Source organism: Desmodus rotundus, chromosome X, assembly GCF_022682495.2.
Source record: "Desmodus rotundus isolate HL8 chromosome X, HLdesRot8A.1, whole genome shotgun sequence".
Taxonomy (NCBI): domain Eukaryota; kingdom Metazoa; phylum Chordata; class Mammalia; order Chiroptera; family Phyllostomidae; genus Desmodus; species Desmodus rotundus.
In genome coordinates this window covers 11,433,795-11,461,190 of record NC_071400.1, presented here as the reverse complement: position 1 = coordinate 11,461,190, position 27,396 = coordinate 11,433,795, and the positions used below count along the sequence as shown (strand labels likewise).

At 39.9% G+C, this 27,396-nt stretch overlaps 2 pseudogenes; one reads left to right on the top strand and one right to left on the bottom strand.

Moving 5' to 3' along the window:
• Positions 1-15,385: 15,385 nt before the first annotated feature.
• Positions 15,386-16,078, bottom strand: LOC112314688 (N-lysine methyltransferase KMT5A pseudogene; annotated as a pseudogene).
• A 9,961-nt stretch (positions 16,079-26,039) lies between these two features.
• On the top strand, positions 26,040-27,124 carry LOC128779974 (RNA-binding protein 3 pseudogene; annotated as a pseudogene).
• Positions 27,125-27,396: the final 272 nt, after the last annotated feature.

Below are 27,396 nucleotides of genomic sequence, written 5' to 3'. Positions count from 1 at the left end.
GGATGAAATAATGCATTAATGTAATTTGTATAATGCATTTCGGTACACAAAAGAAAGTGTTTACTCCCCAGCGCAGCCAATACTGAGTTATCTTGAACATGCTAATCTCAAATCTCTTAACACTGAATAATGACTTTCTCTTTGTTGGTTCTATAACCAACCCTGAAAATGTCTGCAATAATGGCAATCTGGCTTCGATGGCCTTGGGCACTTCCTAGCATGGATCTGTCAGATATGACTGACCCAAAGTTGACTTAGCTGCCCAGGACTTACTGACCCCATTGCTTGCATTCCTCCACATCACTAGCCATATCTGGGCATTTTTTTCACCTTACATCCTGATCTCTACCAGTGAATTCCTGCTTTCTGGGGCCTTAGCTGAATGAGCAGAACAGGGAAGATACTTTGAATTTCAATCCTCAAATACATCTCTCCATGCTGTAATGGTAGATTTCTGTCTTTAGAAAGAGTCATTTGCCGTGTGTCCCAAAGGATGCTTCAATACCTCATTCATTGTCTTTTCTAGGTTCTTTCATTTTCACGAGGAATGAGCCTCCACTGAACTATCTTTGAAATTCTACTTGTCAGGAAAACAGCCAAAATATTGAAACAGATGTCAAAATCTATTTTCATAGATGAGAATCATTAAATGGACGCCTATTCACAGATAATATTAAATATAATTACATACCTAACTACATTTTAAATCTAATGTTTTCCTTCTAAAACATTTAAAACAATGTTTTAATAGAGAGGTTTCATTGCTCCATTGTCTCTTACCCATGAATGACTTTTCTTTTGTCTTCATTTTCAAACTTTAAAGAAGTCTTTACTAACTGAATCTCTCTGAAGACATTAAAATTGTAGTTATCTACTGATTTCTCAACCCGTCCAAGCTTTGCTAGGGAGGTGCTCTCTCTATATAAAAGTAATGTATACATATATATTACTTTTAATTTCAACATCAGGAGCACCTCCCTACCAAGCATTCCTGATCCTGAGTTAGTTAACCTGGTCACGGCTGCAGTTAAATCTGTGAGCACGACTCAATTCTTTTAGAATTTGGAATTGGTCATGTCATCCAAGACATAGATAGCATGTACTGATAAGACCCGTGTGGTCTTTCAGCCACAAGCTTTCCCTAGTGTCCCCTCACCCACCTATGTTACTGGCTTTCACTGCCATTGTTTTTTATTCTCTCGCTTACAGGATAGTACTGAATGTCTCCCGTGATAAGACCAATCAGCTTGACTGGAAACCTAGTATCCTGCTTAGGTCCTTATAAGACACTTATCACAAAGAACTGGATCAGGATTGTCTGGTCAGTTTGTATGACAAAAGCAGAGTATCACATTGAGGCTCAGGGCTTGGGCTACTGAACCACCGACCTTTTTATAAATCTCAGCTGTATAACTCGACCTAAGTATACTCTTGAAGGCTCAATTTCCTCACAAGTAAAGTGGGGATAACACTATCTCAGGGGTGTCAAACTCATTTTCACCAGGGAACACATCAGCCTTGCGGTTGCCTTCGAAGGGCAGAAATAATTTTAGGACTTTATAAATGTAACTACTCCTTAACTGTTAAGAAGTTGAAATTACATTCGGCCCTTTGAAAGCAACTGTGAGGCTGACGTGACCCCCGGTGAAAATGAGTTTGACTCCCCTGCATTATGTCTTCTCATAGGGTTGTTGTGAAGAATGAATGAGTTACCAAAGACAAATCACCTGTAACAGTACCCGGCATGCAGTATGATCTGATACATATCAACTAGGAAAATTCACTGATTAAACAGGACTATGGTATTTTCACATTTAAATTTGAGGATCACCTAGTACCTAATAATTCTAGTCACTTGAGTTGTTCACATCCTTCAAATTATATGTTCCCTAGTTACGGAAAGTTTACATATGCTCTACTTGACTTCTTGACACAGGAGTCCAACTGATACAGTCTTTGCATATCCCAGCACCTGCTCTACACACATTATTCTTCCTTTCTGCAGCATGAGAGTTAATGTTTCTCACCAAGGGAAACAGCTGGGGAAATGGTAATGGGGGTACTCAACCTGACAAAGCACTGAACCACAGGACCTCATTCACAGGGCACGTCCCTCAAATTATGCCTAGGTGAGAAATGAGCATGCTCCCTTATAGAAACAGAGCACCTTTTCTGCTTTCTGAGCTGAATAAATCACTAAGCTGTTTCAATTTGCTAAATATAACCTCTATGACTTATCGGCGAGCAAAACTGAAAACAAGGTATGCCTGCTGTGCCTCCCTCCCAACATCCTTCTGAAATGTAAGGGAAGATGCACAGCAACACTAGACTGCAGAGAAGAGCAGTCCTTAAGTTCAAAGTTCTATCTTGGCGGAAGCCCCACTGAATGTATCTTTCCTGGGAAACAAAGGACGCTTGGAAGAAGGATGAGATTTTCACTTACATTGGAAACTATAGATGAGCCACTAATTGCTACAGGACAACTATATGGAATGGCGGTATCTCTCATTTTCTCATAAGAGTCCCAGTTTATACCTGCTTTTCTGATATAAGTATTAATAGTGCTCCTTTCACTCTGAAAAGAGTCCCAATTTGAATGATATACCATCTCTGTAGGATGACAGTGCACCCCATACAAGACTTACTAGTGACCTCAACATGTATTTAAACACGTTAACAACTTCACCTAAAAGTCACACGATCTTCCCCTCCAGTATCATTAACTGTTGTGGCTCACCTGCAAAGTATACACTTTGGGGATCACTCTGTCAATTCTGAGCTAGCTAAAGTCTGTTCCCAGTCCTACCAGCCCTTTTCCCGACGTTGGAACGCCTGTAAAACAACATTCTGGGAAAAATAAGGCAGAGGATGTATCACCACAGGGAAGAATTTTAATCCCCAAAAAATGTTTTATTTCTCAGAATAGTGAAAAATGTAGACTTTCTGCTTCCTTGCAAAAGGAAAGGAGAGCAGCTATGAAACAAGAATAGGAACAAAATATGAAGCTCAAGCTGAGATCAAGAAAAATATACAACTGGATCAGTAAAATAAGCAAATAATGACACAGGAAAATAATTCAATACAGCAAAATAAAATTCCACACTAATGGAAATAGTTGACAAAAAGTAAGAGAATTGAAGCAGTAAAGTCGAAGAAAATGTAAGAAATGGTAATAACACAGAAACACTATGTGATTTAGAAAACCAAGGAATTATAGGTTTTCAAAGGAACTAGAATAATAGAAAACCAAACAGCAAAGAAAAATAAAATACAAGAAAATGTTCCCTTTCTGATAACAGAGGTGAATATACAGATTAAAATAATTTATTAATACTCAGGTAAAATTAATGATAATCACCTTGGGATATCTTTGCAAAAACTTTAAATACTAATATTAAACTTATGAATTCTCTGATCATCAAGACAAGACAAATGTTTACTGACAAATTCAGGGAAAAAAATCAACCTCAATGCAGTTTTCTGCTGAGGAAAAAAAACTAAATACAAGAAGAAAATGAAGAAATGCCTATCATGTTTTGGGGAAATAAAAAATTGTGACCAAAGATTTCTACTCATCCAACTTGTCATATGTGTGGGAAGAAAACTATAATCTTCTAAAGCAGTGGTACCACCCTCCCCTTCTTTTTTTCTCTTCATGGCACACACGAAAGGATGTTTTGGTAACATAATAAGGTAAGTAGATGTGGCTACTCACAATAAGAAAGCATTTGCCTGAAAACTCTGGATTACTCAAGCTATGACTTACCATCCCAGATCTGAAGAGGGCCAATTCCTCAACGTGTGTCAACCATCTCTCACAAATATCTGACAAAACAGTGAGCCACAGGACCTCATAAAGTTATATAAGGTACAACCTTATGCTGTGGCAAACGAGATGGGAAGCTCTCTTCTCAGATGTACAAGGATTCACAAAATGTGATTCTTGTTTTCTTTTCAGTAGAAACTACCTCAGTGGTAACTAAACTGAAACAGAGATGCATAGGACCCAAGAATGGTATTTTGAAGAAGATGACTGGAAAGATACTCAAACCAACAAAAGATAGGATGCTAAGCATAAGCAACTGCTAGTAATACAGGTAACTGCATTGACTTCAAAATCCTAAACCTATTCTGGAAAATTACTTCACTGAATAAAAAATTATACTTCTATTATTTTTTGTTGATAACTATGTATTAGCTTAATAGCAGTAGTGCTATTATTAACCAGACCGATGCTGCTCACCCAAATGGACATAATAGCGAAAACAATCTATAGACTCAATGCAATGTCCATCAAGACACCAATGGCGTATTTCACAGAACTAGAACAAACATTCCAAAACATGAATATGGAACCACAGAAGAACTTGAATAGCCACAACAATCTTGAGAAAGAAGAAAGTTGGGGGAATCATGATACCTGATATCAAACTATACCACAAGGCCATAGTAGTCAAAATGACACCTCTGCACTCTCTCATTGGTTTTATATTCCTGGATACTTCATCAATATTTCTTTGTGTGCTTTATCTTCTCTAGCCATCCCTTAAATGGCAGGGCTTCTATGATTCTGTCTTGGCCACAGTCTTTTCTACTCTATGTGGATAAACTCAACCAGTGCAATGGCCTCGAAACACACCTGCATATTTTTCAATCTCAGAAACAGTATCTTTACCCTAGATCTGTCTCTTGAAATTTATACTCCTGGGTAATGGCTTATTTCCATTTGTACTATGATCCTTAATCTCTATCTTACACTTATTAAAACATGTTTGATTTTCTTCCCAAACCTGCTCATCTGACAGTTGTCCACACGTAAATAAATAACACCAACATACACCAATATGTCAGGCCAAACCCTTAGGGTCATTCTTGATTTCTCTCTTTTCTTCATGGACGACATCCAATCTATTAGTGATGATGCCAAATCTGCCTCCTAAATAGATCCCTCTTTCCTCTGCCTTGGCCCTCTCCAATCCATTCTGTACATAGCAGCTAAAGTGCTCTTTTGGAAACACTTTTCCTATTGTATCACTGCCCTTCTATATCCTCCCGCAGTGGCCACATGCCTAATTGCCCTTTGGTTACAACTGAGATTTCTTTAAACAACTTACAAGGCCAATTTCGATATGGTTTCTGATTACACCTACAGTTTTATCCCTTCCCTTTGGCTTCCTTCACATTTTACACTCCAGAAAAATGCAAATATGCCATGCCCATGTTCATAAGGGCTTTACACCAACTTTTCCTTTTTCCTGAAGCATTTCACTCTCCTACTCCTATTTTTATTTTTTATTTGTGTTATGGCCCACTCCTAATTTTCCATCAGGTGTCAGTATTTCTCCTGTGCCAAGAAGTACTTCCTGATCGCTACCCTCTACAATACACTATACAATACTATACTATACTATACAATATAGTGTAGTGTATTACATACTATACTATACAATATAATATCAGCACACAAAGAAGGGCACTCAAGGAGTGTGTTCACACATGTAAATCCTCTCCCCATTTGACTGTGAGTTGTGTGAGAGCAGCAATTCTGTCAGCCTTGTGTACTTCTGTCTCACACAGGGATATCTTACTCAATCTTTCTTGAATCAAATAGTGAACGGAATGAGTGATGTTCGGGCCAGTTTCTTCAAAACTCTAAAAGCTCCATACTGGTACCTTGAAAGCTGCAGCAGAGTAGCAGCAGGTACAAAAGACGAGAGGGGGTAATGGAAGGAAGGGTTCTGGTACCTCAACCTCACTTCAACTATAGGAGCTGCACTCTTGTCAGTAAGGAGTATGAAACTTTCATTTCTGATTTTGTTTAGAGAAGATTTTGCTGAGGAAAAAGTTTAAGAAACAATTGAACTTCATGATAGTGAACATCCCTGAAAGCTCTGAATTCTATGACTTTTGTGAAATTGCAATAAATTATACAGCTTGAATAAGATAAAAGCATTAGACTCTATTCTATTTACATACAAAATTATCTTCAAAGGGGTTTGCCCTAGACTTAGAACATTTCCAGACAATTCACCAGAACATTAAAATTCCTATATGACACAAGCTATTTCTAGGAGGATGGATACATTTTCTTTCAAGAGTGATTACGCTACCGCCTAAAACAAATTACTATGTCAGGTCTGCAGAACCAGAATACTACTTTACTCAAACTGTTATTAAACTCATGATAGTTTCATTTTATTTTACTTAGTAACCCAAATAAACCTATAAAATCCATAGCCTTTCTCTTGCCTATGGGAGCCTCTTGATTCAGAAAATGTGACTGAATATAAAAGGAAATATTCAGAAAGACAGTGGTACAACTAATTAAGTCACTTGCCTCTTGCCTTAGAGTTTAATGAGCATCCCAAGAAGGGGTCACAAAACCAAAATTAGACACTTTAGAAGTGAAATACATAGGTATTACAATCTTGTTATTAAATATTATTACAAATTATTATAGCTTTTAATTCTCTGTGTGAGTGTGATGTGTTCATATTATGAAGCACAGGATTCACCAAGAGTCGGGGTGTTAGAGACAATATGGCACAAATTTTCTGCTTATTGAATGCAGAAACAAGCCCAGGGAAGGGCAACAACTCACCTCAGATTATTCCAACTGTAGAAAGATGACAGGATGATAGGTCTAACTACTCTTAATTGGATGATTTGTCTTGGACAGTAAATTTCAATCTATTCATAGTATGAAAAGCTACCATAATCTAAGACAGAATGATGTTCCCCATTAAGCACTGCAGCACAATGGAAAGGATATAGGTTTTCGAGGAAGACACATCAGGGTCTGAGTGCAAGTTAGGTCTCTTTCTCGTTCTTTCAGCTTTGGGCTTCAGTTTCCTCTCTCCTGAAAAACTAACATGGAAATATCAACTATGGCAGATTACATTTTCCAAATGTGGCCACAAACACGTCTCCCACATTACTTGTCCACAATGTGACCTGAATATTCCTACCATCAATAGTGGACCTTTGTCCCTTCTCCTCTCAATCTAGTTGGACTTATGATGGTTTTGAACATGAGAGGGCAGCAGAGTAATGTCAGGTGACTTCCAAAGGTGGAATGGAAATGGCCTTAAAGTTTCTACCAGGTTTTCTTAGGACACTTCTTTACAGGAAGGTAGCTGCCAGATACAAAGTCGAATTGCCATTTGGTGATTAGCATGGTGACCTGGTGGAGAGCCCTCACTGTGATTCCAGCGCACAACCAGCATCTATCGCTCCCCACGGGAGTGAACCCTTCTTAAAGTTTGCACCAGTTGAACCTTCAAATAACTGAAGCCCCCACCGACATTTGCTGCAGTGGCATGAGAGACCCTTAGAACTAGACGACTGAGCCCTTTCTCAATTCCTGACCAGTTAAATCACGTGCATAGTCCAAGGTTTTCGTTTGACTCTAAATTTGGAGTTGTTTGTTATGCAACAACAATAACCACCGTACAAACTGTATAAGAGCTAAAAGGTAAAGCACATGGTGGAGTGCTCACCAAAACACACAGATGAACAAAGCTAGTTATTACTGAATGACATTAAAGTAGGTACTCAGTTTTTTTATCAGGCAATGACAATTTGTCATTATACCCAATTTAAATGTAACTTCAGGAACATATGATTCACTTAAGTTCATTCTGGGTCCCTTGTGTTTTTCTGATTCACTCTCTTGCCCTCACTTATACTCTCAAGTTTTTTTTTTTTTTTCTCTAGAACTTGGTCCTGGTCTTTTGAACATGACTATGGTCTAAATAAATTAAAAGTATGATAAAATAAGCCAGGCGGTGAGGGACAAATACCATATGATCTCACCTTTAACTGGAACATAAGCAATAGAAGAAAAAAGCAAACAAAATATAACCAGAGACATTGAAGTTGAGAACAATCTAACAATAGCCGGGGGGGGGCGGGGACAGTGGGAAGAGGGGATTACAGGAACTACTATGGAGGACACATGGACAAAACCAAGGGGGAGGGTGGAGGTGGGGGAGGGAGGTGGGTTCAATTGGGGTGGGGTGGAGGGATGGGGAGAAAAGGCATACAACTGTACTTCAATAACAATAAAAATTTTAAAAAAAATTAGAAATCAAAAAAAAAGAAAAAAAAAGTATGCATTGTACTTGGACAGATACCATTATATAAGAAGTATGTGGTATGTGTGACATTTAAAAAATTGCAGATGTACCTACATATAAAAGTTAATATCTACTCAGGACAAACACATGTGCCTCTTTGTAACAAATGCATGTAGACTATATGCACACAGCATGTACATAAAGCCACACAATACAAATGAATTGCATCTGACCAGTTGTCCTCCTAACATATGGAAAACATACATAACAGTGTTCTGTAACATAAAGAGAAAATAACTACCACTTAAATAATGATGAGAATATTTACTGTGTAATGAATAAGCTAGGAATCTTGTTTACAACAAATGTTCATTAAACAAAATAAATACCATCTTAAATGCAGTAATATGGCTATTTGCTTGCATATCACAGAACCCAAGAGTAATCATATCTCTGCTCTAGGGAATGCTTGTGCAGTGAAAGGTGCTAAAAGTCAGCACGAAGGAACAGGGCTTGGAGCTAATCAATATCCAGACAGAGACATTTCTAATCTACTACGCCCCTCTTGAGAAGCTGTTGTTCATCCTCCCCCTGTTCTTATACGTCCCATCCCTGAACATATTATGAATAAGGACAATTTTCATTTATTGCCATGGATAGAAGGAAGGAAACCTCATTTATGGAGCGCACACTACGTGCCAGGTGTAACACTGCTACCTCACATGTCACTATGATGTCGTTCTCCTAATAAAGTGAAGGAAGGGCATGTTTGGATATAAGTGTGTAGTAGTAGTAAAAGTAAGCAATCATTCTCTTTATAGATCCATATCATAATCTTATAAGAAATTACTAGAGATAATGTAGTCCAGTAATTTATAACCACACTGTGGCCTCAGTGCTATCAATATAGATAACATTATCACTAGTAGTACATGTTATTATAGCCAGAAGACTTGAGGAGAGTAGTGTTAGGGTAGAAGAATGTGTTATCCGGGATAACACATTCAGGATATTTATCCAGGATATTTGATATGCTCCCTTGGATGCATTTTTCTGTCCTCTCCATCCCTCCACCCCATTTCTCTGTCTCTGTCTGCAAGGAAGACAGTTGGAACACTATGCCACTTGAGAGGAAGTGGTTCAGCCAAAGCACACATTAGAGATAGGGTTACAGGTGGGTTTACAAACCTTATCATGTCTATGTTCTTTCTATCAGGACACTGCTTAATTCTCTTTCAAATGGTACAAGAATATCAGTATTTTCAAAAATGCTGGATTTGAGAACTCATCAGGCCATCCTTACAGAAGCAGAATTGTGTCCAGAATTCAAATTCTATTAGTGCAAGGACCTGGGTCATCTTCATATTTCAGTTAATGTGTCCTTTGCAAGATGAAGCCCAGAACACTGATACTCCAGTCCTCATCTGTAATTCCAGGCAAATGAGAGAAACCCCGAGCATGTTGATTAACCCCATTGCCAAATTGAAGTTGATGGGGGAATTTGGGATAGTCATATCTGCCACTGACATTGAAATTATAACCTCAATTGCTATGTGAACATGAATCAAAGTATTCTATTACTTGCATAAAACATTTAATGAGTGTCCACTCCCTCAGAAATGTATTGTTTATGCTTATTATGTTGATTGATTTTTATATGAATGTAGATGTGGAAAGCAGATGCATTTTATTTCACTCTATAGCTCTTATTTGTATTCTTTTATTAATTCATTATAGCAGAACATTAAATTTATTTTAATGCCAGCAGAATAGAAAATGAGCTCCTCCCAGTGGCTTATTTCACCTTTATAAATTGTTTTCATCAAATTCAGTCGGACAACAAAACGATTTCATTTTCTGTATCGATGGTAAATGATGCAGTTCAGTGGCTTGCAAGTATCTTGGCACTTAAATTCAGGATAGATTCAGCTCTGCTCTGAAAAAACACCTTTGAGCCAAGTGAGCTACACCATCACAACCTAATTAGGTACTTCGTCCAAAGCAATTTGAAGGAATTAGGAAACAAATTCATCCTAGTTCTCCCAGATTACAAGACAAGACCGCCAGAAACATACTGGAGGGAATCTACTGCCCAGGGGTGTAGAGATTCCCTCCCCTTACTCAGGGGTGGGAGATACTTTCTTTCCTATGACTTTTGTTCTGTGATTTGTTTTTGTGTCCTCAAGCTCTTAACCAGTATCAGGAAACCCTAAACTTCATCTCTACTCGATACAAAATAGTTTCAATCTGAGCATGTGGTCCAACTTGCTTGGTACCATCCACTTCACCAATGCAAGATTACTCATTTTCTACAACAAACAGTAACTCTTCCTTCCTTTAAAATTCTAATTAAGATTCCTTTGGACTGTGACATCTTCTTGCATAAGACTTTCCACTTCTCATTTCCATCACCATCTTTCAACATCTTATAGGTGAAAAAAAAAAGTGACAGTGTTTATCTTTTCTAAAGCAAAGCTGTTGATGACAATTTGCAAGTTTGCAAAGGCAATGACTTCAACTTGAAATTAGAGCTGGGGACTGCATTATTTGACTTTACTTAGGTGAAATCAAATGATTAGGCCTAGGAAAGGAGAGGATCAGACACTTGAACCAGACTAAACTAGAATAGACTAGAGTTGCATGCCTGAGAGTGTGGGTGTGGTGGGTGAGGAGGTTATTTTTTGCTTTTCTTTTAAATTCAATTGGGAAAAAAAGGAGGCGTGACATACATAACACTCCTTTAACTGTGGCCTACATAAGAAAGTGTTAGCCAGTTTTTGTTTGGTATCATGTACAAGGAAAGAAGTTTTGTTTGTAGCACCAAAGATGAGCCCTTGGTCTGGCATGTTTTCTAGCCATATGGGTTTAAGAAGAATTAAAACATGTGCTGAGATGGTACTATCATTTCATTGTAGAAAAAATAAGTGAAAGACAGGGACAAGATACTAGAAGCACACACTCTTTATTAACTAAAATTATTTCTCCAATTAAAAGTTCAGTTGAAGGAGCTTATACCCTTTGTAACAACATGGATGGAACTGGAGAGCATTATGCTAGGTGAAATAAGCCAGGCGGTGAGGGACAAATACCATATGATCTCACCTTTAACTGGAACATAATCAAGAGAAGAAAAAAGCAAACAAAATATAACCAGAGACATTGAAGTTAAGAACAATCTAACAATAGCCAGGGGGGATTGGGGAAGGAACAGTGGGGAGACGGGATTACAGGAACTACTATAAAGGACACATGGACAAAATTAAGGGGGAGGGTGGAGGTGGGGGAGAGAGAGGTGTGTTCGGCTGGGGTGGGGTGGAGGGATGGGGAGAAAAGGCATACAACTGTAATTGAATAACAATAAAAATTTTTTTAAAAAAAGTTCAATTGTGATTGCAAATAGCATGAGAACAAAGAATAAATTTGTGAAAACTGTTTAGAAAGGGATTCAGATTCCAGGTTTTGCTCTGTTAAAGTTATACTAATACATGATGACTAATTAGGACCCCAGTGTGTTCGTTCTGTGGCTTCAGAAGAATTGTAGCAATATATTTAATCGCGGAAAATAAATAAAATGACAGGTAAGTGCCATTAAATTGGTTATGCCACAGATTACTTACTCTGTTACATCAAGATGTCTTTATACGAGGATTTGTCATGGCTCATGTTAACATGTGTGTACACATGCCTCATCATATTTATTGGAAAGGAATCATCATAACTGTGCTGGCATTTCATGATTTCGGGGGGACTCACTGAACACCTGAAACACTACATGGATTAAGTGCCATCTGTACATGCTAAATGCTGACATCTTCCTCCTCAATAAAAATTACTCTTGGATCACATTTGTTATGTTATTAACAAACCCAAATACCATGTAACACGCCATTTTAATTTTTTATTTCCACAAATTTTGTAGCTAAATGCAAGGGGACCAGAACTGACAGATTTCACTATCTATTCAGAGTACATGGGCCACGGTGCATAGACACACACTATGAGATACTATTCTCTTTGGCAACATCTCCTCCAGCGCCTCACAGTTGGAGGCACTGAATCTTTACAACAACACAGGCACATGGGGTCCCTAAGCCCCTCCTTCTGACAGCAGGCATATAAAAAGAACCACAGCACACAAGGAAGTGGGACCTAGAGCTAAAATTTCCTCTTGATTTACAAGGCAGGTGTGTGTATACCTGCATGACCACCATATCAGTACACCCCCAGTGATGCCTACAGTTTTTCCTCCACGGTTTCTTTGTCAAGTCCTACAATTCCCACTGGTAGTTTTGACTTCTCTTTACCCTAAGCCTGACATCTACCTAATGACTGTTATCCTCTTAGATGGCTGGATCCTGCATGGTACACCCTTGGTCCTCATCTTCCCCTCCATTCCTTAGACACAAGCTAGGATCTTGCTGGAAAAAAATCGGAAACCATAATGCTTGCTAAACAAGCTCAAAATTATCTCATCCCTTTGTGCTTTATATATTGGACAGTCTGGCCATGATACTCAGTCCTGTGCTATGCCTGGTCTTGACCCCTCTGCACTGCTTCCTGGGTACCTTTCCTTCTCCCCACCAGCAAGCACCACCCTAAACCGAATCTCCTACCTGACAAAGGCAAGCAAGAGAAAATAAATATAGATGTTAACAACGTGACAGCATCTTCCCAGTCTCGGTCTCTCCCTGCCCTCGTCATATTTAATACACTAGCAATGAATCCCAGGTAAAACACAAGGAGGATGACATGATATTTCATGAATTGATCATGCCTTCAGCATTTTCATGCTAAACACTTGCATTCGGTCTGCACTGCATTAAGTCTGGTCACAACAGAGCTTACTGAGGCCGGAAGATGAAGTTTTTTTGATGTCTACGTCCGATCCTTTGATCACATCTGCCTCCCTTTCTTCTTGATCCCTGCTTCTAATGCGTTTTTATTCTGAGATACAATGCTTTGAAATAAACACTATGTTTAAAATGTCTGCTTTGTAATTAGCTAGTCACAAACATGTACTTGAAAACAAGATCATAATACCCCACTCAAAAACATATAATTTAAACGAGTAATAGGTTATATATTCTAAGCAACCTTTTGTTTCCTGAACAACTATTTTTAGTATGCAAATATACAGATGTGCACACTTGTTGCTCTCTAATGAATAAGTTGTGTCAGATCTAACAAAAGCAGTAACTCTTATATAGTTATAATGTTAAAAATAAATTTTCAATGCATCTTTGTGTTTTATTTATATAAAGCTTCTTTTTTGGCTATACATATCCTCAACATGAATATTGTGATGAATACATATAAAGGGTATGGCAGAAGTAACGCCCGCTTGAGTATGGTTAGTAGGTAATAATATGGGTGTAATAATTTAAATTTGAACATTTCACCTAAGATGTCATATGGTGTGCTTGAGAGAGATACTGCTATGTTACAGAATTACATGCTTATGATTTTGTAATAAAAGACTTTGTAAAAAACAAAAAAGAGGTGTTATTTGTGATGGACCCTGTATATAAACACAAGACTCTTAAGCTGATATGGCAGCAAATGTCTAAGTAATACTTCATGTCTTTAACTGGAATATCCACTGATTAGGGCAGATATTCAGTTCAGCTTAACCAAAACAAAAATCTTGTAGCAGATTATAGAAATCACTGTCAAATATTCATGTATTATCCAAATTGGAAAGGGTATAAGAATCCAATGTTCCTTGTTAGGTTATATTTCTTTACTTTTATTTTTTTGGCCTGGCAATAAATATTTTAATTTTTGTTTCATTTTTACAGAGACAAATAATTGAAGTTTATTTCCTTTTTTAAATACGAAGCTAAATCACAAACAGGTACAACCAACCAAGATATTCTCTCTCACATTGACACACTCCGTCGAATCTTCCTCCAATTGGCTGACCGCTGACAAGGCAAGTGTGGGCTGGGGGAAGACTCCTCAGGTAGCACCTCCCTGAGGCTGGGGTGGGGGGTGAAGTAGATGGGTCTGGAGGGCATCAAGCTTGAGAACAGGTTCTCACACCTGTCTCCATTCAGTTACCTGGTGGGGGGACGTCAGGTGACCCCAGATCAAGGCTCTAGGGCCCAGGCCCCGGACCCCAGGTTAAGATTCAGAAGCCGACCCCCTTCAGGAGGGAGGAGGAAGCTGCCCACTTACTCCTCCTACCGTCACAGTCCAGGTGAACACTATACCCTTAGCCTTGATCCCTGGGTGCCGACCTGCCCACTCCCCTGGCGATGCGGCCTGCACTTCAGGGCTTGCAGGCTTACCCTTTGGTCCAGGGCTGTACCGCCTGCATTTCACAGGAAGGACACTAGGTGGTCTGAAAAACAGAAAGCCTGACAGCAGGTCTGGAACTTTCAAACCAGCAGAATCTGGTCAGGGTGGGAGTGGGGGTCGGGGTCAGGATGGGGGTACTGGATAAGTAATTTCTGGTCCCACTAGAAAACTTTATTTTTGATTAGAATAGAGTATCATCTCAAATCTCCTCTACAAAAACAAACAAAAAACCAAACCAAAAGAAAAAACGTGCAGCCATTCCACTCACTTTAAGACCTATGTACATGTAAGTTGTTTTCTGTGTTTTTTAAATTTTTTGTCTTTTTTCTTTTTTTAATTTTTATTATTTTTTTAAATAAATAGAGTGTTCACATTTCTACAAAGAATCACCCCAGTTTTGGGAAGCCCTGTCCTGGTAGGGCCAGCTAAAGCAATGCTTTTCCCTGCCCACAACTCCTTTGATGGCCGCCCTGGTGCTCCGAGGTGCCGGCACAGCCACAGCCCGTGGAAGAGTAAACCCAGGCCCGGCCCCGTGCCCAGGGGCCACCAGGCAGCAAGCTTTCGAGAAAGCAGAGGGGAAGACTAACTTACTTCAAAACCCTTTTAAAAAATTATTCATGCACTTCCATGTGAGCCTGGTGAGATGTCAGGAAAAGAAGAGCTTACATCCAGTCCAGGCTGTCCAGAGGGGATGTCTCCGGGCCATCTGCGCTCCTACATCGGGGTGTGGGGAAGACTCCTGAGCGACACCCAGCTTCCTAGTTCATGTTCGACTCTTCCCTCCAAAACCTGTGCCAAGTCTGTGACTTGCATGCATGGGAAGCACAGACGTCCAACTTGTATTCAAAAAAGGTACAAAAACAACTAGAATATAAAAGATTTGGTAACATAAGGCCATCTGTTCAAGTCTACCTTGGAAACCTTTGAGGACACTTTGTCCACTGCAGAAAGGGGGAGAGGGACAGCCAATGCTTCAGCCAGGGGTAGGATTCTATGGAAGCACGGCTTCAGTTCCCATAGTCATACAGGAGCACCTCCCCAGCCTCGATGTCTCCAGAGGCTAAGAGCATGAGGTTAGGCACACCAGCGACATTGTGCAGTTTGGTTTGGCAGTTCCCACATTTACTGTGATTGATCACTCTTCCCAGGCGATTTGTCTCTTGGGTTGCATCCACGCAGTAGGATTTGCTCAAGTACTGGAAATAGTACATGTAGCAGCCGGTGGAAGGGTCTTGTGCATAGAGGGCCTCCCGCTTCTTGGGGAGGGTGATCTCGATGAGGTCCCTATGGTACTCCACCACAAACTCGCCCTGGGAGAACTTCTTGGTGGAGACCACACCTCTGCCTTTGCCATCGATGAGGTCAATCCTCATTTCTTCTTCCTTCCCACTTTTGATCAATTTGTCTATTCTTTTCCATTCTTCAGACTGCAACTTCGCTTTGCTCTTCCTGGAGCTCCTTTGCACAGGGTAGAAATGCTTCAGTTTGCAGTTTTGTTGCATCCTTCCTTGAGCTTTTTTCCAAGTAGCCTGCTGGCCCTTGACAGGCTTTTTCAGGGCCGGCTTGGCGATAGCTGCATTGGGGAAATCACAAGACGAGGTCAGAGTTTTCAGAGGTTCTGCTGCTTCAGATTTTTGGTTTGGAAAAGGTGCCAGGGGACCTCTACTGCAGTCTTTGACCTTTAGTTCCTCGGACGTCATGGTGTTCTTTTGGCGATCCCAGTGGTTCTTTTCCCTTCCTGTTTCCTGTAGATTCCAGCAAATGGCTTTCCCTGACATTGCCCTTTGTGATGTGCAACTAAGTTCTCTTCCTGAAAGGGAGAATGCATTCCAAAGCGTTTGTTCGGGCTCATGTAGGTATAGATCTTTGACTGCCCAGTAAACACATTATCCCTGTTGGTGCAGGGCCTCTCCTGGCCCCTCCACTGCACCATCTCTGGGCCCGGGACTGTCACTGCCAACACGGCCACCACCAGCATTGTTGCCGCCGCAGCTGCCTCCACCGTGCGGGATTTGGACATTTTCCTGCCTCTAGCCATGACCCTGGTCTGCCACCACCTATGATCACCCCAGAAATGCAGCTTTTGAAAAAAGTTTGTTAGGTTATATTTCTTAGCAAGTTTACATCAATATTAATTATGTGCTAAGATGTCAAGTGGTTTGTACAGAATGACCTAACACTTTCATTAATGTATTACAAATTCCATGGTCTTGATATATGAATACCTCAGAAATAAATGATAAATTAAAAACATTTTGATGGAGCAAAGGAAATTAGGGTCTATGGGAATTTTCTATGTATAACCTTGAAGTTTAATGATGTAGATAATAAAACAATTATAGTGTTTATTTTCTAATATTACTGCATGCACATTTATAATACATATATTTAGCTATATGTATGGAATTATAATACAGATAAAACATTAAATATTCACACATATATGAATATGAGTATATATCCTGTGTTTATATACATAGATAATTTGGGAGATACATATTGTTTGATTATTTACAAGTATATCACAAAAGTGTGGGCATATCATATATTTTAGCTCAAATAATTCTCACAAAAGTATATGTTCCCAAGGACATCATTCTGTTTAAAAAAGAAAAGCCATGATCCCAGAGCCTTGGATCTTTCTACCATTTTGTACATAGCAAACATTCTATTAGTTATTTCAAATTTTACCATCCAACTAATGGACCTTTCATAAGTTTGTGTTTCACTGTAGAAACCCTGTGTTTAGTTTGATGATTATTAACAGCCAAATTAGATTTTTTACTTACAGGTACTCTTTAATATAGGATTTACTATAGGAATTAATATAGGTGAGATGGCAAGTGGAGAGACAACAATGACTAGAGGAGAAATGATGAAGGATAATGGATGCTGTTTGCAAAAGAATAAAAACAAATGGGTAAGTATATGGGAGCCAACATGAGAAGAAAACATGGGAATGGAGAGAAACTCTTCCTAGTGGAAGGACACCTCACACTTTTGGGTTCAGACAGCATTTAACTAATAGCTCACCACTAAGACTTTACCTAAAATAGCACAAATGTACATACTAACTAAATAAAACACAACAAATCCATTTTCTCATGATTGAAAAGTAATACACATAGATATTGATTTTTACGGTGGCCAAAGTACTATAGGGTGGGATTCAGTCATTCACACAAAACACAGCATGAGATTGAGGGAAGTCAGAACTGTGTATTGCTTGTGGGGGCGGGGGGTGGTAGGGGAGATGACCACTTGTAAATTTCTAATGGTTGGGACAGAGAGGAAGAAACCTGGTGTCATCACATATAGGAGATTTGGGGTTGCATGTATGTGCTTCTTTGGTTTAGCATGATAAAGAGAGGGAAGGTAAAAATAGGTAAATCTTTCAACTCGATTCAAATGATATATACACAAAAAACAATGACGGGAAATCGGGCCAACTCCTTTGCACATCCATCTGTTTTCTAGCTACAGATATTCCAAGGTTATTCTACCAAAACACACATGCATGGCTTTCCAGGTTGAAATTTTAGTGTGATTGTGGCAGCTAAGCATTTTGTCAAGTGAAGATGTATTATTGTAAATTTCATGCAAATGATTTTACTATAGTATTTGAAAATTCATTGTTCTAGTGATTTGCTGCTTTCTTATGAGACAATAAACTTTCCAATGCAGTATTACTGTTGAGATTGTCTCACAATACGACTCCTATAGAAAGAGAGTGGATCCCAGGCAAGGAACACACCACAGACTCTATGTGTTGGTAAACATCAGGTCTACATAATAGGTTCTTGTGTCATGTTGGATACACAGAACACTACTTTCAGTATCTGATAAAGCAATACAGAAATCAAGAAATGGAGTATCATCTTAATGATCCACTAAGCTTCTGAAGATCATTGCATATGTAATTAGAAGTAAAATACTTTAAAACTATAATACAGCCTCAATATTATCAAAATGTCTTCTTAGCAAATTGATCTATAGATACCATAAAATTCTAACCTATCTCCCAGCAAGATATGTCTTAGATATTAATGACCTGACTCTACCATTTATAAGGAGCTGTGGCCCAGCCGCTCAGTTGTTTGGAGGGTCATCCTCTACACCAAAAGGTTGCGGGTTAGATTTTGGGTGAGGGCACCCACATACCTAAGTTGTGGATTTGATACCCAGTCAGGGTGTGTATGAGATGTAATCAATCTCTCTCTCTCTCTCTCTCTCTCTCTCTCTCTCTCTCTCTCTCTCTCTCATCCATAAAGATATCCTCAGGTGAGAATTAAAAACAAATAAAAAATAAATTTTATTTGGTAATGAAAAAACCCAGAATAACCTAACATGATATTGAAGGAGAAGAAGAGAAATGGAGGGTTGATAATATATATAAAGCTACAATAGTCAAGACAGTGTGGGATTTGTTTTTTTCTCTTTTTTAAAAAAGATTTTATTCATTTTTATTTTTAGAGAGAGGGGAAAGTAGGGAAACAGAGAAAGAAAGAAACACCAATGTGTGATTGCCTCACACATGCCCCTAACCAGGGATCAGGCTTGCAACCCAGGCATGTGCCCTGACTGGGAATCAAACCAGTGACCCCTTGGTTCACAGGCCAGCACTCAATCCACTAAGCCACACCAGCCAGGGCTGGAATTGTTAAAATAATAGGAAAATACATAAATCAATCAGAATACAGAGCCCAGAAATGGACCCACATGAATATGGTCAAGTGATCTTTGACAAAAGAGCAAAAGCAATACAAAGAAGCAAAGACAGTCTTTTTAACAAATGGAGCTAGAACCAACAAATGGATCCACAAGCAAAAAAATTAATCTAGACACAGATCATCCAGCCCTAACAAAAATTAACACATAATGAATCATAGACATCAATGGAAAATGCAGAACTACAATACTCCTAAAAAATAACAAAAGAGAAAAACTAAAGGACCTTAAATATGGTGATAACTTTTTAAATACAATAACAGATGAAAAATCTATGCACAAAATAATTATTAAGCCGGACTTCATTAAAGTTAAAAACTTCTGCTGTGCAAAATGCAATGTCAAGAGAATGAGAATACAAGGCACAGAGTGCAAGAATATACAGGCCAATGACACATATGATGAAAGACTGTTACCCAAAATACACAGAAAATTCTTAAACCTATACAACAAGAAAATTTTAAAAATTTAAAAATGGCCAAAGACTTTAAACGCAACTTCACCAAAGAAGACATACAAATGGCAAATAAGGGAGGGAAATGCCACTGGGGAAATGCAAATTAAAACAACAATGAGACATCATTCCTCACCTATTAGAATGTCCAAAATCCAGAACACTAACAACACCAAATGCTGGTGAGAAAGTTGGAACAATAGAAACTCTCTCTAATTGCTGGTAGAAATGCAAAATGGTACAGCCACTTTGAAAAAGTGTTTGGTGCTTTCTTCCAAAATTAAACATACTCTTATTTTATGATCCAACTATTATGCTCCTCTGTATTAACCCAAATGAGTGGAAAACAAATGTTCACACAGAAACTGCATACAAATATTTATAGTTGCTTTATTCATAATTGACAAACTTTGGAAGGAAGCAAGATGTCCTTTACTAGGTGAATGGATAAACAAATTCTGGGCCATCCAGACAATGGAATATTATTCAGCCCTAAAAGGAAATGAGCTATCAAGCCATGAAAAGGCATGAAGGAAACTTAATGGCATATTACTAAGTGAAAGAAATGAATCTGGAAAGACTACATACTGTACGAGTCCAAGTATATGACATTCTGGAAAACGTGAACCTTTGTTGACGATAAAAGAATCAGTCATTGCCTGAGTTTCATTGGAAGGAGGAATACATATGGGCAGCACAGCTGATTTTTACAGCACTAAAATTACTCATTATGACACGATAATGGTGGACTCATGTCATTATAATTTACCAAAGCCCATAGAATATACATCAACAATAGTTAATTTTAATGTAAACTATGGACTTTGGTTAATAATGGTGTATCAATGTAGATTAATTGATTGTAACAAATGTACCATTCTGATACAGTATTTTGGTAGTAAGGGTATGTGGGGGCATGGACATTAGATGAAAACTCTATAACTTCTGCTCAAGTTTGCTGTAACTCTAAAACTGCTCCTGGAAATGCAGACTGGTGCAGCCACTGTGGAAAGCAGTATGGAATTCCCTCAAAAAACTAAAAATGGAACTGCCTTTTGACCTGGCAATTCCATCACTGGGATTATACCCTAAGAATCCTGAGACAGCAATTCAAAAGAACCTATGCACCCCAATGTTCATAGTAGTGTTGTTTACAACAGCTAAGTGCTGGAAACAGACTAACTGCCCATCAGGAAATGAGTGGATCAAAAAACTGTGGTACAGCCCTGGCTAGGGTACCTCAATAGATTGAGCACTGGCCTGTGAACCAAAGGGTTGCTTGTTCTGCTCCCAGGCAGGGCACATGACTGCGTTGTGAGCCAGACCCGCAGTGGGGGACATGTGGAATGCAACTGCACACTGATGTTTCTCTCCCTCGCTTTCTCCTTCCCTTTCCCACCTCTCTAAAAATAAATAAATAAACACTTAAAAAAAACTGTGGTACATTTACAAAATGGAATACTACACAGCAGAAAGAAAGAAGGAGCTGGTACCAGTTCCAACAGCGTGGATGGAACTGGAGAGCATTATGCTAAGTAAAATAATCCAGACAGTGAAATAAAAATACCATATGATCTCACCTGTAAGTGGAACCTAATCAGCAAAACAAAAAAATGAGAAAACCAGAGACATGGAAATAAAGAACAAACCAACAGTGATCAGAGAGGAGGGAGGAGAGGGATAATGGGGGAAAGAAGGGGAAGGGACTAGACAAAGAACCTGTATGAATGACCCAGAGACATGGACAACAGTGTGGGAATTAACTATGGGAGTGAGGGGCTGGGGTGGGTAGAGCAGGGCAAATGGGAAAAAACTGAGACAACTGTACTAGAATAACAATAAAAAATGATTAAAAAGCAAAGAAAAATAGAGGTAGGTATTATGCTGCATTATTCACAATAGCGAATATAAATAATGCAAGTGTCCATCCGTAGATGGATGGATAAAGAAGATGTTATACACACACGGGCACATGCACTGCATCGTATCACTTGTAGGTGGGATATTTAAAAAGAAAAAGTCAAACTCATTGAAACAGAGAGTAGGAAAGTGTTAGCCAGGGGCCGAGGAGTGGAGGAAATAGGAAGAGCTTGGTAAAAGGGTACAAACTTTCAACTATAACATCAATAACATCTGAGGATTTAATGTAAAAAACACAACAAACAAAGCAAACTTTCAAGGTTCTCAAAATCAAGATTTCTAAAGACTGTCACAGCCAAGAGGAGCCTATGAGGCATGCCAAGATGACTAAATGTAGTGTGTATCCTGGACGGGATCCTGGGACAGAAAAGGCACATTAAGCAAAAACTAAGGAAATCTGAATAAAGCTCAGACTTTAATGAATAACCTTTTCCCTGATGGTGAACAAGTGTAACAAATGCACCATACTAACGCAAGATGTTATAATAAGGGAAATTGGGTGTGGGGTGTGTGGGTATTACCTTCGGTTTTTATGTAAATCTAAAACTGCTCTAAAATAAAGCCTGTACTAAAAACTCACGAAATACTAGATGAGAGCTGGGAGACAACAGAATGAACTGATGAATGGAGGCAGCTGTGGGGAGCAGCTTAGAGGAAACGCCCTCTCCCTGCCGCTGGCACCACAAGCACTGACCTAGAGGAGATGAGGGAGAGTGAGAGGGCAGTTTGGGAAAGCCATCAGGGGGTGTGGAGGAAGCTCCACCTTTCTCTAACCAGAGCAGCTAGACTCCTCTGCACCCGCCCCTCCCCCTCCTGGAATGTGGGGGGGGGGGCGGCAGCTTTGTGATGTCACGCCTCTCCATGGTTACCGGGGGCTGGAGGAATTTCTTGACGGCCAATCGCAGCTGAGGGTGTGGTTCCTCATTTTCCTGGAGGGTATATATAGAGGTCGGGAGCCCTAGCGAGGGGCACTGGTGCTACCAGAAGGCCGAGGAAGCTGAGGAAACGATGGAGTCTGATTCGGATGAGGAGACACCAACATCAAGCAGAGGACAGAAGCGGAAGAGTGAGTCCCAGCTCGCGGACAATGAAAGGGAGAAGGTCAGACTACCCTACTCATATGCCTCCTCTTCCTCCCCACTGATGCCCCACGCAAGACTTTCCCCCTGCCCGTGCCTGGCACAAACCCCTCCCCAATTCACTCTCATCCCCTTACAACCCCGTTCTTACTTATTTCCCACCCTCTGCCCCCAAACCAATGTCTTTCTGGGTTTATCTTCTTTCCCTACTAGGCGCTGAAGTTATCGGAGAAGGTAACTGCTACCCTTCGGCAGATCAAACAAAAGTATCAGGGAGGGAAAATGCCGAAGATAATCATCTTATACCATAGGCGCGGTAAAAAAGTCAGCGAAAACCAGCCAGAGATGGATGAAGAAAATCAGGCGGACTCTCCCTATACCAGTGAGGATTCTGCCTCTGCAAGTGAGGACTCTCCCTGGGCAAATGAGGAGTCTCCCTCTGCAAGTGAGGAGTCTCTCTCTGAAAGTGAGGAGTCTCCCTCTCCATATGAGGAGTCTCCCTCTCCAAATGAGGAGTCTCTCTCTCCAAATGAGGAGTCTCCCTCTGCAAGTGAGGAGTCTCTCTCTGAAAGTGAGGAGTCTCCCTCTGCCAACGAGGAGTTTCCCTCTCCATATGAGGAGTCTCCCTCTCCAAATGAGGAGTCTCTCTCTGCAAATGAGGAGTCTCCCTCTGCCAACGAGGAGTTTCCCTCTCCATATGAGGAGTCTCCCTCTCCAAGTGAGGTGTCTCCCTCTCCAAGTGAGGTGTCTCCCTCTCCAAATGAGGAGTCTCCATCAACCCCCCGTGAACCAGAAATCAAAGACCCTTAAACACATGCAGCCTCTCTAGAAAACATTCTAGAGAAATGGTCCTTCACGCAGAGATCAAACTGGACCAAATGATGTAATTCTGTGTTAATGATTAAAATACTAGCATGTGTGAAAAAGAAATGTGTTTGTATCTCTGTGTGCTCTCTGAAGATGGGGAGGGAGTGAGGGAAGGGGCAGGTATGGGAGAAGGGAGGGAGGTAGAATCCTGCAAGTCTGGGGACTAGGCCAGCCAGCCCACAGTTGGCCAGACACTGAGAATAAGTATGAGGTGACAAATGAAGATGAGTTTTTTCCTTAACACTTTCTCATACTGGCAAGGATGGAAAGAAATCGGTGTTGGGTTTGTGTTCAGTGCCAGGGGAGGGGAGGGTGGGCTGATGTGTGGGGGTGATAGTGTGTGATAAGGAATCTGATTCCATTTTAGATGTTAGACTATTGACAGCTTTCAGCCTCATTCCTTTCTTTTCCAAGTATGGCCAACATATGGACAAGCTGATGAAGAAAACCAACCAACCAACCAACCAGGGAGTGGCTGCGCATAATACAGAAACAGATATGCCTGAGCTGCGCCACTGGAGCTATTGTGTTGCCTACATTCCCTAGGGCCAAAGCACTCATTGCCCTAAAATATCTGCTAGCGCATATGCACAGTCTGACCCAATAAGTAATAAAATTAAGTATTTTGCTCTTACAATAAGCTCGGGAAAATATTACCCTACGGACCTTCCTCCTCACTTATAAATAACACCTTCCACGCCAGTTAGAAAAGGGCCCAATCTAAAGGAAAACAGGACCTTCACAGGTTGAAACCCATTATATGAGACCTATCTAGAGAAGGTGTAACTATCCCCACTGCTTCTGAATTGAACGGCCAAATCTGACTCGCTCTTCAACCCGAAAAGCATGAATGGGGGCCTCAGTGTGAATTTTCGTTCCCGTCATGTCGGGGTCCCACCCATTAGGGGTCCCTATCTAATATTACTTAGGTTACTGATTCCACCCAATAGCAAACTGTTACTAAATAGTAAATAGTAAATAGTAAATAGTAAATACTCGGCAGTCACACCAAACTCTTTGACTGACTGCCACTCTCCTCAGTGCCTATTTCAACAGCCTCTAGCTACACTCAACCTTCACTTTTTTGAGACATAACACACCTTTACCTGGGTACTCAGTGGGACACCTCTCCATTCCTGTCATCTCACATAACCTTTGCAGACAATATCTAACCACATCCAGCTCTTTCCAGGTGCACAGGTATGACATCACACTGATGACATCACACTGATGACATCTCCTTTGAGGAGATTCACAACACACTTATTCTGGACACCAAAACACAGGAGTTCATAAAAAGGGTGTGATCCATTAACCCCACCTGGAGTAACAGGCCCCGCCACCTCAGTTAAGTTTTGGAAAATCGTTAGTTAGATTGAGGGCTGCTCTAATCCTGAGTGTATCAGGAAACAGCTTTAATGCCTTTTAGTACCCACATTATTAAAAGAAACCCACCATCTTAGACACTTTTGCATTATGGAGGTGACATTCCTCATGTACAAATTTTATTTAATTTTATTTATGTGACTTTGCAGATAGACCCACCTTAAACAGGACCCTTGGAACATAAGGCTCTAAAATCTATGTAAATGAGCATAAACACTCACTCCTGTTAGGGCCTTCTGGAAACTACTTCACCGTAGAGGCTTTAGCAACAGTGTCTCATACTTCTTGGAGCCTCTAGACCATCCATGCAAATATGCTCAATGTCACTAGTCATGAGAGAAATGGAAATTAAAACCACAATGAGAAATGACCTCACACCTGTCAGAATGGCTATCATCAATAAATCAACAAACAAGTGCTGGTGAGGATGTGGAGAAAAGGCAACCCTCGCACACTGTTGGTGGGAATGCAGACTGCTGCAGCCAGTTTCAGGAAAGCAGAATGGAGTTTCCTAGAAACATTAGAAATGAAACTGCCTTTTGACCCAGCAATTCCACTTCTGGGAATATTTCTTAAGAATTCAGAAACACCAGTTCAAGAGAATATATGCACTGCAATGTTCATAGCAGCATTACTTAAGACAGTCAAGACCTGAAAACTATCCCAGAGCCGATCAGTAGATGAGTGGATGAAAAAGCTGTGGTGCATTTACCCTATGGAATACTACGCGGCTGTAAAAAAAGAAAGAAACCATACCCTTTGCAACAACATGGATGGACCTGGAGAGCATTATGCTAAGTGAGATAAGCGACTGAGGGAAAGAGAAATATGATTTAATTTCACTTATAAGAGGAATCTAATGAACAAAATAAACTAATGAAGAAAATAGAAGCAGAGGCATAAAAACATGCAACAGACAGACAGCTGTCAGAGGACAGGGAGGTTGGAGGGGTGGGTGAAAATGGTGAAAGTATTAAGAAGTACAAATTGGTAGTTACAAAACAGTCGTGGGGATGTAAACGTTGGCACAGGGAATTTAGACAATGATATTGTAATAGTTATGGATGGTGTCAGATGGGTGCTAGATTTATCAGAGTAATCATTTCATATAAATGTCTAGTCACTATGTTGTACACCCGAAACAAATACAGTATCAAATGCCAACTGTAATTGAAAAATGTAAAATTATTTTTAAAAAGAATATACCACTCCTCAGTCGCTCTACTCTTCAATGGTTGCTGTCTGTCTGATCCTTCTACTTAAATTCTAGGACTCAAATTCACTGCCATGTCCTCTGAAGAAGGGAAGTTCTTTGTTGGAGGGCTCAACTTCAACACCGATGAGCAAGCTCTGGAAGATCACTTCAGCAGCTTCGGGCCAATTTCTGAGGTGGTCGTTGTCAAGGACCGGGAGACTCAGTGATCTCGAGGTTTTGGCTTCATTACCTTCACCAATCCAGAGCATGCTTCAGATGCCATGAGAGCCATGAATGGAGAGTTTCTGGATGGTCGCCACATCCATGTGGACCACACGGGGATGTCAGCCCGTGGAACCAGAGGGAGTGCCTTTGGGGCCCGTGGGCATGGTCGAAGTTACTCCAGAGGTGGCGGGGACCAGGGCTATGGGAGTGGCAGGTATGACAGTCGACCTGGAGGATATGGATATGGAAGGTCCAGAGACTATGGTGGCAGAAACCAGGGTGATTATGACCGCTACGCAGGAGGAAACTACAGAGACAATTACGACAACTGAGATGAGGCATGTGCACCTAATGTAGATACACAAGGAATAAAACTTCTGATCCAGGATCGTCCGTCCAATGGCTGTATTTATAGAGATTTGGAGCTACACTGAAACATCTGTTTTAGTACATAAACATATTTTTGAATTGAGCTCCCAAGGTAGCTTGTTGAAGACCTTTTAGAAAGCTCTGTGTGTTTTTATTTTTAGTTTTTTCTCCTGTTTCAAAACAAATTCTGGGGCATTTAGTTTGGGCTCTCAGGATTGGTTCTGGCACAAAAAAAAAAAAAAAGTTTTTGACCAGACTTTTTTTCCCCAGAAATCATGTGCATCTAGGGACATTTTAAAAACTCATAGACAGTGTTTACCATGTTTAGGAAGCAATTTCCAAATGTAACTATAAGAAATTAAGAACATGATTACTTACAGGTGGTGTTTTTTATTGAAGATCACTGACCTGATATATAGATGTTTCTTAAAATACTTGTGAATGTCATATGTTTTTAATACCGGAAGAAAAAATATTCTGTTGTGTTTTCATGTAGCATTTAGGATGTCCTTCATGGAGCTGATTAAAAAGATGAAACCTGAAAAAAGAAATAAAAAAAAATAAAAAAGAATATACCAGTATTTATTTGTTTTGTAAATTTAGATTAATGAATTAAAGTGTAGAATATACAATTTTCACACAAATCATACTCCTTTATTATGATATTACTCTAAATAACTTTGTTATAGGTACCCTGATACCCTAAGTAAGTTTCTTAGGGGAATCTTTCCATTTTGTCATGCATATAAACTTGTTAATGATTATATTGTGAATTTACATTTGTTAACTGGTAGA